At 45.5% G+C, this 13497-nt stretch overlaps 2 long non-coding RNA genes across 2 annotated transcripts in view; one reads left to right on the forward strand and one right to left on the reverse strand.

The window, feature by feature from the left end:
* Positions 1-4683, forward strand: part of LOC105531205 — a 5864-nt gene extending 1181 nt beyond the window's left edge. Inside the window, exon 2 of the long non-coding RNA XR_001004757.1 lies at positions 4433-4683. This is a non-coding gene — a long non-coding RNA (uncharacterized LOC105531205). The remainder of the gene's footprint in view (positions 1-4432) is intronic.
* On the reverse strand, positions 4026-6755 carry LOC105531204. Its single transcript, XR_001004756.1, has 2 exons — positions 6669-6755; positions 4026-4723 (listed from the first exon to the last, which is right to left on the reverse strand). It is a non-coding gene; the product is annotated as an uncharacterized LOC105531204 (long non-coding RNA).
* Between the last annotated feature and the right edge of the window lie 6742 nt (positions 6756-13497).

Genomic DNA, 13497 nt, shown 5'->3' on the forward strand with positions numbered 1-13497 from the left:
CTGTGTGAGGGCTGAGGGTGTCTGTGTGAGGGCTGAGGGTGGTTGTGTGAGGATGAGGGTGCCTGTGTGAGGGCTGAGGGTGGTTGTGTGAGAGTGAGGGTGCCTGTGTGAGGACTGAGGGTGGCTGTGTGAGGTTGACGGTGCCTGTGTGAGGGTTGAGGATGGCTGTGTGAGGGCTGAGGGTGCCTGTGTGAGGGCTGAGGGTGAGGGTGACTGTGTGAAGGTTGAGGGTGAGGATGCCTTTGTGAGGGCTGAGGGTTAGGGTGGCTGTGTGAGGGCTGAGGGTGAGGGTGCCTGTGTGAGTGTGAGGGAGCCATGCCACTTGCACACCCTCCTTCTGCTCCTGACTCCCAGGAAGGGCAAGGGGGTCACTGGCCTTGGGGTTCCACAGAAAGAGGATTCCTGATTTGATGCTTAAGACCTGTGCCTCAGACGCCTGCCTCTATAACAGAAAGCCGTCCACACAGACACCCCACCTCATCTGGGTACCTCCTCTGGACTTAGGCTGGGTCTTCATAAGCAGCCACAGCCACCTGTGCTGCTGCCCCCACATTGCCTCTGGCTTTGGGCTTCTCAAGGACTTGCTGTGTGATGCTGAGTTCCTTAACATGGGGACGATGTGTTGGAATGTGGCAGTGTTCAGGCCCTGGTAGCCAAATAAAGGGACCCACTTCCACCAAATGACAGCAGCAGCTCCCCTTTCCTGAGCACCTCCTGCAGGTCAGGCCAGCCAGCAAACACCTTTGGTGGTACTCTCAACCAATCAAAGGGGAGGTATTATCATTACTGTCTTTTACAGGTTGGGAAACTGGGGCACAGAGAAGTTAAACCAAAGGTTGTTTGGTAAAGTGACTGGCAGGCGGAGATGTGAAACTTTGTGCTTTCAAAATTACATATACATGTTTTACAGAAGTACAAGTGCTCAGCTTAGTGAATTTGGTAAATGCACAGCCCTGTGTAACTAGCATTCAAATTAAACTCTAGAATGTTCTGTGAGGATGGAAAAGTTCTGGAGTTGTGCTGTCTAATATGGCACCATCAGCCCCATGTAGCTCCTGAGTACTAGAAACATAACTAGTCTGACTGGGAAATGGAACTTGTAATTTTATTTGAATTTAATCATACCTACCATATTGGACGGCGCAGGGCTAGGACATTTCAGCACCTTAGACAGCTCCCCTGTAGTAAGTAGCCCTTCCGGAAAAGGTGTCCCAGCCTAATTTTTTTTTAATTTTAATTTTTTTTTTTTTTTTTGAGACGGAGTTTCCCTCTGTCGTCCAGGCTGGGGTGGAATGGTTCTATCTCGGCTTATTAGAGGCTCTGTCACCCGGATTCAAGCGCTTCTCCTGCCTCAGCCTCCCGAGTAGCTTGGGATTATAGGCACCTGCCACCATGCCGGGATAATTTTTGTGTTTTTAGTAAAGACACAGTTGGCCGGGCGCGGTGGCTCACGCCTGTAATCCCAGCACTTTGGGAGGCCAAGACGGGTGGATCACGAGGTCAGGAGATCGAGACCATCCTGGCTAACACGGTGAAACTCCGTCTCTACTAAAAATGCAAAAAATTAGCCGGGCGAGGCGGCGGGCGCCTGTAGTCCCAGCTACTCGGGAGGCTGAGGCAGGAGAATGGCGTGAACCCGGGAGGCGGAGCTTGCAGTGAGCCGAGATCGCGCCACTGCACTCCAGCCTGGGCGACTAAGCGAGACTCTGTCTCAAAAAAAAAAAAAAAAAAAAAAAGACACAGTTTCGCCATGTTGGCCAGGCTGGTCTCGAATTCCTGAGCTCAGGTGATCTACTCTCTTCGGCCCCCCAAAGTGCTAGGATTACAGGCATGAGCCACCATGCCCAGCCCAGCCTCTTCTTGAACTTCATGCAAAATTATGTGCCCTGTTATAGTCTGAGGCCTCAGCTCCATGCTATCAGGTTTCAAGGACAGCAGCCACAGGATACCTATATGAGGACTATGTGAGAACAAAGTGAGATGTCAAGTGGGTGAGTGCTCTAAAGAGAGAAAAAATGATCATTCCAGCTATACTGAATTCAGGTCCTAACAGAGACTCCCAGGAAGGAAGGGCAGATGTGGGGTCTTTTGTTCCTTCCCACAGAGGCAAGAGTACTGAACAGACTCTTTGGGCCCTGATTTGCCCAGTACCTACACCTTCCTCCCCATCTTATTCCTAAGCTGAGAATGGCAAGTATGATGGTAGTCTGTCAGATCTAGGATCAAATCTTCACCACTCTCTGCTGTGATTCTATGCTGCTCACATCCCTTGGGGTCTGTTTCCTATGTATAAAATGAAACCTCTTGTGAAAAGCTTTTTGCTCATTGATTAATTTAAGGAATGAATTACACTTAATGAAGTTTTGGATTTTATTAATAAAATGTATGGACATGTGTTTTTCTCTTGTTAGATAGGTACCTTTGTAACATCTTTGGTTTTCCCTCTGAGCCTACAAAGCTGACAACATTTGCTGCTTGGTTTTTTGTTTGTTTGGTTTTTGAGAGAGTTTCGCTCTTGTTGCCCAGGCTGGCGTGCAGTGGTGCAATCTCGGCTCACCACAATATCTACCTCCTGGGATCAAGCGATTCACCTGCCTCAGCCTCCTGAGTAGCTGGGATTACAGGCATGCACCACCACGCCCAGCTAGTTTTGTGTTTTTAGTAGAGACAGGGTTTCACCATGTTGGCCAGGCTGGTCTCATACTCTTGACCTCAGGTGATCCACCTGCCTTGGCCTCCCAAAGTGCTGGGATTACAGGCACGAGCCACTGCACCCAGCCTGCTGCTTGTGTTTTACAGAAGAGTTTGCCAACCATACTCTGATGGCCTGGGCAGTGATGGAGGGTTTAAAGTGAGGGGTGGCCTCACCAGTCAGGGGTAAAAGACCCTCTCTACCCAATGCTGAGTGGAGAGTGATGAAGGGGGCAATGGGAAGCAGGAGAACTGTGAGGAGGTAGTGGCTTAGAGCAGGCTGAGGAAGGCAGGGCAGTGGAATGAGGGAAGCAGAAGCAGGGTGTGTTTTAGAGGGATATCTGGTTTCTGAAAATATCTAGCCCTATACCTGCCCCCTATACCACTGTGACTGCCACCCCACCATCTACCTCACCTGGCACCTCAGGCTCCATCACCTCACCCACTGCTCTGTCTCCACATTGCTTGGCCTCAGCAGCTACAGGGTAGGGGGCACCTGAGGTCTCAGTCCTGGGCAGAGGTCCCAGGTTGCTAGTGACTCTTGCAGAGACAGGTTTGTTTCCAGGGCCACTGCGACCTTCTCTTTGATCCTACACACCAGTGCAGCTCTAGGCTCCTGGCTTTGACTTCAGGGGCCCAGGCCTGGGATTCTGGAAATGAAGCACGGCTAATGAGCACAGGCAGCAAGGAGAGGGTGTGGTCATGGCCATACACACAGGCACTCCTGGGACAGAGAGATACACCCAGGCCAGGCTCTTCACAAGCCTAGGTCCCACCCATGGCATCCCCTTCCCAAATTAAAAATATACATCCACATAAACACCTGTACATGAATGTTCACAGCAGTAGCATTTATAATATCAGAAGACTTGGCAACAACCCCAACGTCTAGAATGAGTAAACAAACTGTGGTATATCCGTACAATGGAGTATTTTTTTTTTTTTGAGACGGAGTCTTGCTCTGTCACCCAGGCTGGAGTGCAGTGGCACAATCTCAGCTCACTGCAACCTCTGCCTCCTGGGTTCACGCCATTCTCCTGCCTCAGCCTCCCGAGTAGCTAGGACTGTAGGCACTCGCCACTACGCCCAGCTAATTTTTTGTATTCTTTAGTAGAGACAGGGTTTCACTGTGTTAGGCAGGATGGTCTCGATCTCCTGACTTCATAATCCGCCCACCTCGGCCTCCTAAGGTGCTGGCGTGAGCCACCGCGCCCGGCCTACAATGGAGTATTATTCAGCCATAAAGAAGAATGAAAAACTGATACATGCTACAACATGGATGAACTCTGAAAACATGTTCAGTGGTAAAATGCCAGACACAGGAAACCACATACTGTATAACTTCATTTATATGAAGTATCCAGAAGAGGCAAATCTAGACACATAACGTGGATTAGTGGTTGCCAGAGGCTGGAGGAAGAGCAAATAGGCAGTGATGATAACAAGTATAAGGGATACTCACACACCTGAGGTCACACCTGCACAGACAGGTGGCATCAACACATGCAGGACTGTCACGGTTGCTTCTGGACTGAACGGAGGAGGATGAATGCAGAAATGAGACAAAGACAAAAGGATCTGTTTGAAAGAAGGGGTCAGGGGGCTCCTTGATTCTAGGGAACAAGGGCCCTGAGCTTTTACAGCCCTTCATATTTATTAGGTAGAGTGAATAGGGAGGAAGGGGTAACTGTCAGTCAGCTATTTAACACAGGCCCACATGATTGCTTTCTTTGTTCAACAGGTTCTAGATGTTCCTGTAGATAACCTCAAGGAGCATGGGACCTGGGACATGACTGCCCCCAGCATTCCTTCTGGTGGCAGACACAGTTTGTCAGTTTGCCAGCATCTTGCTTTCATGAGAACAGTTTGCTGTTCGCTCATAGAGCCTCCAGTGGTATATTGAGTTGGTCACGACCCTCATTCCTTCGGCCTCCAACATCTCCCCCTTTTTGTTTTTGCATTAATTGAATAAAGGTAATTTCAGGCTGTGCAGCTTTCAATTGCTGGTTGGTGGTTCACCTGATCCTATAGACTATAAGCAAAAAAACAGAGACACAACAACATTATTATTCTAAAAGAGACATTGAGGTTATGTTTAAGTAGGTCCAGGGGTTGAGGCTATCTAAGTCCTGCTGGAATTCTGTTTAAGCTTCTAAAAGAGGGCTGTTATTTTTGAGTTTGCTTATTCAAGTTAAGAATTTTACTCTGTAAGTTACTGATATCAAAAGTAATACTGGATGTAAAAGCTCCCTGCAAATGAGCTTTTACAAGGTTCCATGGATATTTACTTTGGTTCCATTCCAAATTGATCCCACAAATATGAATATGATTGAAATGACAGTGCAATTGCTTCTGCAATTGCAAACTTTGTACCTGCTTTCCCAGCCACAGAACAGTAGTCTTTAACACTGCTACCTTTGTTTGTAATTCGGTATTAATTTTATTTTGAAGCATCCATGCCTGGTTGGCTGTACGTGTCCAATTTTCTACATATTGGGCTGTTTGAATAGAACTATGTAGTGCTACTGAGGACACCACAACCGAGGTTATTAGTGTGACTGAGATTACAGTAAAAATTACTATGTTTAAGGCTTTATGTGCACAATGAGTGAGCTGGGTAAGGAGTTTTACAAAATGTAAAGCAGGGGTGGCAGCCCAAGGTTTGGACAAATTGACAGGGATCCATAACCCAGGGATACGACCCAGAATTATTAGAGTGGGGATGTTGTGTGTTTGTATTGTGCTATGATTGAGGCAGTGATACAGTTGACAAGAGTCACAAGTCAATTGGGTGATGTTTACTCGGAGTTGCTCCTTCTTAGATGCTAGAAAAACATAGGAATTAAAAATACAAACCAGCCAGGCGTGGTGGCTCACGCCTGTAATCCCAGCACTTTGGGAGGCCAAGGCAGGTGGATCACCAGGTCAGGAGTTCAAGAGCAGCCTGGCCAAGATGGTGAAATCCCATTTCTACTAAAAATACAAAAAACAAAAAATAGCCTTGTGTGGTGGGCGCCTATAATCCCAGCTACTCGGGAGGCTGAGGCAGAGAACTGCTTGAACCCGGGAGGCAGAGGTTGCAGTGACCTGAGATCGCACCACTGCACTCCAGCCTGGGTGACACAGCAAGACTCCATCTCAAACAACCACCACAACAACAAAAAAAACCCACAAACCATAAATTGGTAATATTTTTTACAAAGGTGATATTAAAACTGTGTTGAGTAATATTACTATTATTGGATAATGTTCTGACCCAGATGCTGTTATTCATAAATGGGAGTGTTGCCTTCCATATTGATTCCAGAATTGGGCCTCTTTTTCCTAGATGACGCCACTAAGGTAAGGCTGGGCTAAAGCCTGTCCTGTGCCAAGCAAGTTGTGCAGTCAACTGGGGGACTGAATCCCAGTGTGATGTGGCGAAGAGGTGTTGAAGGTCCGCCACCAGTGCCAGTGAAGTTTGTGCCAAGAGATCTGATTTTCATCTTTCCCATCTAAATGGCCAAGGGAACCCCAGTCAATGTTTCCCATTCACACAGAGTTGTCTGGCCAAGGGGCCAAGACACTGGGTCCAAGGAGGGGGGTGAGAAATATCAAAGGGAGCCCATTCCGTATAATCAATACAATTTGAGTGATGGGGCCAGAAGTGATTGGTGAACACACCAGTAACATTAATGGAGCTGAGGCCTAATGAATACATAATTTTTCCGTGGTGATTTAACCATGCCTAAGATTAGACTGCAAGACAGCTGCAGTTGAGTGACATATCCGTGGTGATACATAAAGGGAGTCCTTCCAATGGGGTGGTGTAATTGATGCTATTGTTCTGTGTCAGGGGGAGTTAGGGGTCCTGGTGCCCATGCTCCCTGATCATGATATATTTCAGGAGGAGTGTCACTCCAGAGTACCAATCGCACTGCTGGTGGGTTAGGAACATATGCCCAATATGTTTTTGCCTCTACACAGGGGAAACATACCGCACAGGACACTACAGCTAGCATGGCCAAGAACATGGAGTCAGGGGTTTTTGCCTGACCCTGGCGCTCCAGCAGTTTCTCAGCTTCCTGTGTGGTTTTCTTGATCTGTCCCCATGTTATGGGGTTGGCTGTCATTGTGACTCCGGTCGGCCCTCGTTCTGTCTTCGCATTCAGATTCCGCTGGCTCATGGCTCGTACTGGAGGGAACAGGCCCATGGTTGAATACCATGGATCCCTCTGGTCTCCCATTCCATGGTCACACACACCTGGAGGGCACCCACACGGTTTGTCCATCTCCTGTAAAACACAAGCATACCCTCATCCCCACGTCAGCAAATCCACTGGACCTTTCCATTGTCCCTCTTCCAGGGATTTCCATAACACTTTTGGATAAACTTGCCTCTTTTCCTCTAGCACTTGCCAGTGTCGTTCTGCTGGAGTCTTGCCCTCCATACCAGGAGTCAAACAATTTAAAGTAAACAAGGCAGCCAGGCGCGGTGGCTCATGCCTGTAATCCCAGCACTTTGGGAGGCCAAGGCAGGTGGATCACGAGGTCAGGAGATCAAGACCACGGTGAAACCCTGCCGCTACTAAAAATACAAAAATTAGCCGGGCACGGTGGCGGGTACCTGTAGTCCCAGCTACTCCGGAGGCTGAGGCAGGAGAATGCCGTAAACCCGGAAGGCGGAGCTTGCAGTGAGCTGAGATCCGGCCACTGCACTCCAGCCTGGGCGACAGAGCGAGACTCCGTCTCAAAAAAAACAAAAAAAACAAAAAAAAAAAACAATAGTAGTAAACAAGGCTAAATGTAATTTTGTTTGAGGTGGTAGTTGGTCTCCTATTCTCCCTTTTTGTTTTTTCAGCATATGTTGTAGTGTTTGGTGTGCCCGCTCAATAATGCCTTGCCCTCAGGAATTGTATGGAATTCCTGTTTTATGATTGATTGCCCACAATTGTAAAAAATTTGGAAAGCATGACTAACATAAGCAGGTCCACTGTCAGTTTTAAATTGTTTAGGGACCTGTATATGGGCGAATGATGACAGACAATATCGTCAGACATGACCAGCTGTTTCCCCAGTTTGGCATGTGGCATGTAATATATGGCAGTAAGCGTCTATAGTTACATGAACATAGCGGAGTTTGCCAAAGGCTGCTCTCTCTACATATGTAGCATTCATCTGCCAGATTTCATTTGGAGCCAAGCCTCATGGGTTGCATCCTTCCACGGGTGCAACACCAGGGATATGCTGGCAAGTGGGGCAGGCTTGTACAACAGCTCGAACCTGGCTGCGAGGCAGATGACACATAACGAGTAAGGGCAGAGGTGTTTTGATGCAGTAAAGCATGGGAAGCTTGGGCTTATTGAAATACAGAACTGATGAATTTATCTGCTCTATCATTACCTAGAGATAGTGGCCCAGGAAATTGCGTGTGAGATCAGATACAAGAAATATGAAAAGGGGCAGCATGAGAGCAAACAGCTTTTTGGAGTCTCAGAAATAGGTTAAGCAGTTCTGGTTTTAAGGTGCTCTTGATAGTGGCAGTTTTAATGCAACTAGCTACATTTACAACATAAGCTGAATTACAGACAATAGGAAATAAAGGTTGAGCTTTAAAACTTGAATAACTGCCATTAATTCGGAGTGCTGAACTGAAACTCTAGGGGTCTTTATTATTTGAGTATGTTTAAGTCCATAAATGGCTGTGCAGGTTTTGGAAGAGCCATCGGTAAAATAGGTCTGTCCACCTGAAATGGGTTTGTGATGAGTAATCACAGGGGGAATAAAAGGGTGAATTTTATAAAATTGCAAAATTTTGTCTGATGGATAATGGTTATCTATTATTTCTACAAAATCAGGGAAAGTGATCTGCCATGCAGTTGACACCTCCAGGCCTCAGCCTGTTGTTGGGAATCCAAGGTAACAATAATTTTATCAGGATCATATCCTGTAAGCATTTTTGATCTATGCCTGCCTATTGTTATAAATTGTGTGACTAAAGAAAGATAAACTTGCAAAGATTTTACCGCTTGGATTAAAAAAACCATTCTATTACCATTATAATTTTGTCTATGAATTGACCTAAAAGTCCTGCTGGAGAATGGGGGGTAGCAGGAAAAAACAAAAGCAAAGTCTTTTGTGGTTGTAGCCGGGAGGCATGTCGTTGCTGAAACATCTGTTCCACAAGCTGTAATTCAGCTTCTGCCTCCTTAGTAAGTTGCTGAGGGGAATCTAATGAAGAATCTCCTTGGAGGGTTTGATAAAGATGAATGAGTTGATAAGGAGCAATATCTAGCATTGGGCGCAGCCAATTAATATCCCCTAGTAACTGTTGAAAGTTATTCAGAGTTTGTAATTTGTTCTTACAAAGAGCTACTTTCTAAGGCTAAATACTTTTTTTCAGTAACAATAGTACCTAAGTACTGGTATGGGGAGGTTGTTTGCACCTTTTCAGGAGCTATTTTGAGATTCCATTGAGTTAAAGCCCATTTTATTTCTCTGAATAACTGGTATAATACTTGATCTATAGGAGCGACCAAAAAAACCATTATCCATATAATGAATGACGTAGGTGGTGGGAAACATATTCTGAGGCTCCTTCAATGCTTTTCCTACAAAATGCTGACATAACATAGGACTGTTGAGCATGCCCTGGGGTAATAAAACTTTTCATTGATCATGAGAGACAGGCTCTCTCTGATTAACAGAAGGCACAGAGAAGGCAAATTGAGGCTTGTCCTTCTTGTGTAATGGTATAGTAAAAAAACAGTCTTTAAGATCTATTACTACAAGAGGCTAATCTTTTGGAATGGCTGCTGGGGATGGCAGACCTTGCCGTAATGCACCCACTGGTTTAATTTGTGCATTAACTCTCAAATTATGCAGCAGTTGCCATTTTCCTGACTTTTTTGGGGTCACAAATACTGGTGAATTCCAAGCACTAACTGATTCTTTGGTAAAGCCTGCATCCAACTGCTTTCTTACCAGCTGATGGAGTTGAGTCAGTTTCTCCTGTGATAGGGGCCATTGATCCACCCACACAGGTTTATCAGTCAGCCACTCTAGCGGCAAGGCAGTGGGTGGAGGAGAAGTATCAATGACCCCTATCAGAAATTCTGATGCCCTAGCCCTGTCCTATCCGTTTGCCCAGTTGCCGATATTGGATTGGGGTTTCCCTGTAGGAACTTTCCCAAGCCTTTCCCACTCTGATATCACATTTCCTTCAATATTTTAAATCCTGGATTATCAAACTTTTCATTTGTGAGTCTCATATCCCATGCTGTAAGTAAATCTCAGCCCCAGAGATTTGCAACATAAGGTTGAAAAGTACATGGCTGTCCATCTGGACCGAGACAAAGTAAAATTTCAGCACTCTGTTGAACACTTTGAGCTGTTCCTACTCCCACTAAGGATGTAGAGGTTAATTGCAGGGGCCAAGATGGGGGTCAACTGTTTTTGGATATTACTGAAACATCTGCTCCCGTGTCCACACGTCCATAGCACTTCTTTCCTTTAATTTGCACTGCACAGGTGGGTCAATTAGAAGCTATGGGTTGGGATAGGTAAATTTCATGTGTAGTTGTACTCCCAAATTCTTGATTTCCTGTTTTCTCCTTTTGTGAAGAAGGGTGTAATTTGCAGAGAATAATAATAATAAGCAATAGCTGAGCAATATATTCCCCAGGTTTAAAAACCCAAAGATGTTGTGACATTACAATTACTTGAATTTCTCTTTCATAATCAGAGTCAGCAATCCCAGGGACCACAGTAATGCCCTATAAGTTAAAATGGCTTTGGCCTAAAATTAATCCTTTATATCCTGTTGGCAAAGGTCCCCAAATGTCGGTGGGAATTTTGGTGGGTTTCTCTCCTCCAACTAACGTGACCCTTTCTCTGACTGGGCGATCTAATCCTGCACTCCCGGGTGTTCCAGAGGAGAGGGAGTCAATGTTCCTCCAGGAACCCACCCCTGTAGCCGGGTTGTGGCCTGGATGGGGAATGCCCTCATTGTTTGAGGGGCTGGGCCCAGGCCCCATTTTCATTTCCTGACAGCGGGGTGCCATTCTGATGAAATTTTTAGCAATATTGATTAGCCCAATGATTTCCTTTATTATGGCAAGGGCAGAGTCCTGGTGTTTGTGTGTGTGTGCGTGTGTGTGTTTGGGGAGGGGGCAGGTACTGCATTATAAGATCCCTTCCGCCTAGAGGTCTGATGGCATTCTTTTTTGAAATGTCCAATTTTTCCACAGTTATAACATTTTCCCACTTTAGGGCTCAACCCTTGGCCCTTTTCAGATTTGTTCACTACTAAATTAGCCATTGCTTGAGCTAACATTGTTGAGCGATGGAGTTCAGTTCCCACACCTCACAGGCTTTGAGAAAATTTCCCAAGCTCTTTGTACATCTCACAGGTGCTAATGCACATTTACAATCTGCATTTGCATTTTCAAAAGCTAGGGTCAAAGTAAGCATTTTCGCAGCAGCAGTATGAGGAATTTGACGCTGCACTGCCTGTTGTAACCATGCAATAAACTGTGCATAGAGCTCTTGTGATTTTTGCATGATATGCGGAAAAGATTATACTGGGGCCCCTTTCTCAGGAATGGTGGCCCAGGCATGCTTAGCAGCCAAGGCACACTGATGGTAAGCGGCATCTGGAAGTGCAATTGTTGCACCAGGTCTGAATAAGAGTCACTAGCCAACAGCATTTCCTCTGTAATGTTCCCATGTCCAGCGGCAAGATTCTGTCTAGCCTGGTCTGCACACATTTCTTGCCAATTTAAATTCCATGTCAGATATGCACTAGCGGACAAACAAGTGCAAGCTAAATGCTTTATATCCAAGGGTGGGAAGCACACAGCGCTGAATACAGATTCTAACAATCCTAAAGTAAATGGGCTCTGTATTCCATTAGTAACCACACTAGCTTTTAATTAGTTCAATAATTTAAATTTTACTGGAGTGTGTTCATGAATAAACTGCTATGGATTATTTGGATCAGGCCTTAAGGTGATACGAAAAGCGCAAGGTCCTAGTGGCTCGCCAGCTATGGCTGCAGCACGCAGAATTTTTTGTATTGGGATCTCTATTTCTGCTACTGGGGGCAGTACAGGCCAGTTCTCATCCTCCCTCTCCTGTTTATCATTTTCAATAGGCGCTGTTGGTGAGACAAAAGATTCTTTCCATTTTTGAGATTCAGAACATAGCTCCTGCTGTCCAGCAGAATAACAAGGAGACAATGGCAGGAGAACAGTACAGACCAAACCCCAAGCAGAGAAAACAGAAGGATCCACTTTAAGAGCTTTCTGATAAGCTCGTTTCAATCCTTCTCCTACTTGGTCTCAATTTTCCACAGCCAGGGTGCCTGTCTGCAGAAACCATGGGTTATGTGTAATAACCTGTAAAAGCTTAATGTTTGAGAACTAACCTGAGCACCAGATTAAGTAAAACTTTAAGCAGCTGCACATAATGTTGCTCCTCAAAAGACAAATTCTGCCCCATGTTACCCTGATTCAGAAACTCCTCAGGGAACTGACCTTATATTCTCCACCTGCAGACTCTTCCTTCCAGGGGTTCCTAGTTCCTCTAATCAGTTTCACTTTCTCTGCTCTGGCAGACCTTCCTCGTTCAGGTCCCTGGTCGGGCACTACTTGTCAGGGTTGCCTCTGGACCAAAGGGAGGACGAAGGCAGAAATGAAGACAAAGACAAAAGGATCTGTTTGAAAGAAGGGGTCAGGGGGCTCCTTGATTCTAGGGAACAAGGGCCCTGAGCTTTTACAGCCCTTCATATTTATTAGGTAGAGTGAATAGGGAGGAAGGGGTAACTGTCGGTCAGCTATTTGCTTTAACACAGGCCCACATGATTGCTTTCTTTGTTCAACAGGTTCTAGATGTTCCTGTAGATAACCTCAAGGAGCATGGGACCTGGGACATGACTGCCCCCAGCATTCCTTCTGGTGGCAGACACAGTTTGTCAGTTTGCCAGCATCTTGCTTTCATGAGAACAGTTTGCTGTTCGCTCATAGAGCCTCCAGTGGTATATTGAGTTGGTCACGACCCTCATTCCTTCGGCCTCCAACATCTCCCCCTTTTTGTTTTTGCATTAATTGAATAAAGGTAATTTCAGGCTGTGCAGCTTTCAATTGCTGGTTGGTGGTTCACCTGATCCTATAGACTATAAGCAAAAAAACAGAGACACAACAACATTATTATTCTAAAAGAGACATTGAGGTTATGTTTAAGTAGGTCCAGGGGTTGAGGCTATCTAAGTCCTGCTGGAATTCTGTTTAAGCTTCTAAAAGAGGGCTGTTATTTTTGAGTTTGCTTATTCAAGTTAAGAATTTTACTCTGTAAGTTACTGATATCAAAAGTAATACTGGATGTAAAAGCTCCCTGCAAATGAGCTTTTACAAGGTTCCATGGATATTTACTTTGGTTCCATTCCAAATTGATCCCACAAATATGAATATGATTGAAATGACAGTGCAATTGCTTCTGCAATTGCAAACTTTGTACCTGCTTTCCCAGCCACAGAACAGTAGTCTTTAACACTGCTACCTTTGTTTGTAATTCGGTATTAATTTTATTTTGAAGCATCCATGCCTGGTTGGCTGTACGTGTCCAATTTTCTACATATTGGGCTGTTTGAATAGAACTATGTAGTGCTACTGAGGACACCACAACCGAGGTTATTAGTGTGACTGAGATTACAGTAAAAATTACTATGTTTAAGGCTTTATGTGCACAATGAGTGAGCTGGGTAAGGAGTTTTACAAAATGTAAAGCAGGGGTGGCAGCCCAAGGTTTGGACAAATTGACAGGGATCCA

This window comes from Mandrillus leucophaeus, unplaced genomic scaffold (genome assembly GCF_000951045.1).
Source record: "Mandrillus leucophaeus isolate KB7577 unplaced genomic scaffold, Mleu.le_1.0 Scaffold870, whole genome shotgun sequence".
Classification (NCBI taxonomy): Eukaryota; Metazoa; Chordata; class Mammalia; order Primates; family Cercopithecidae; genus Mandrillus; species Mandrillus leucophaeus.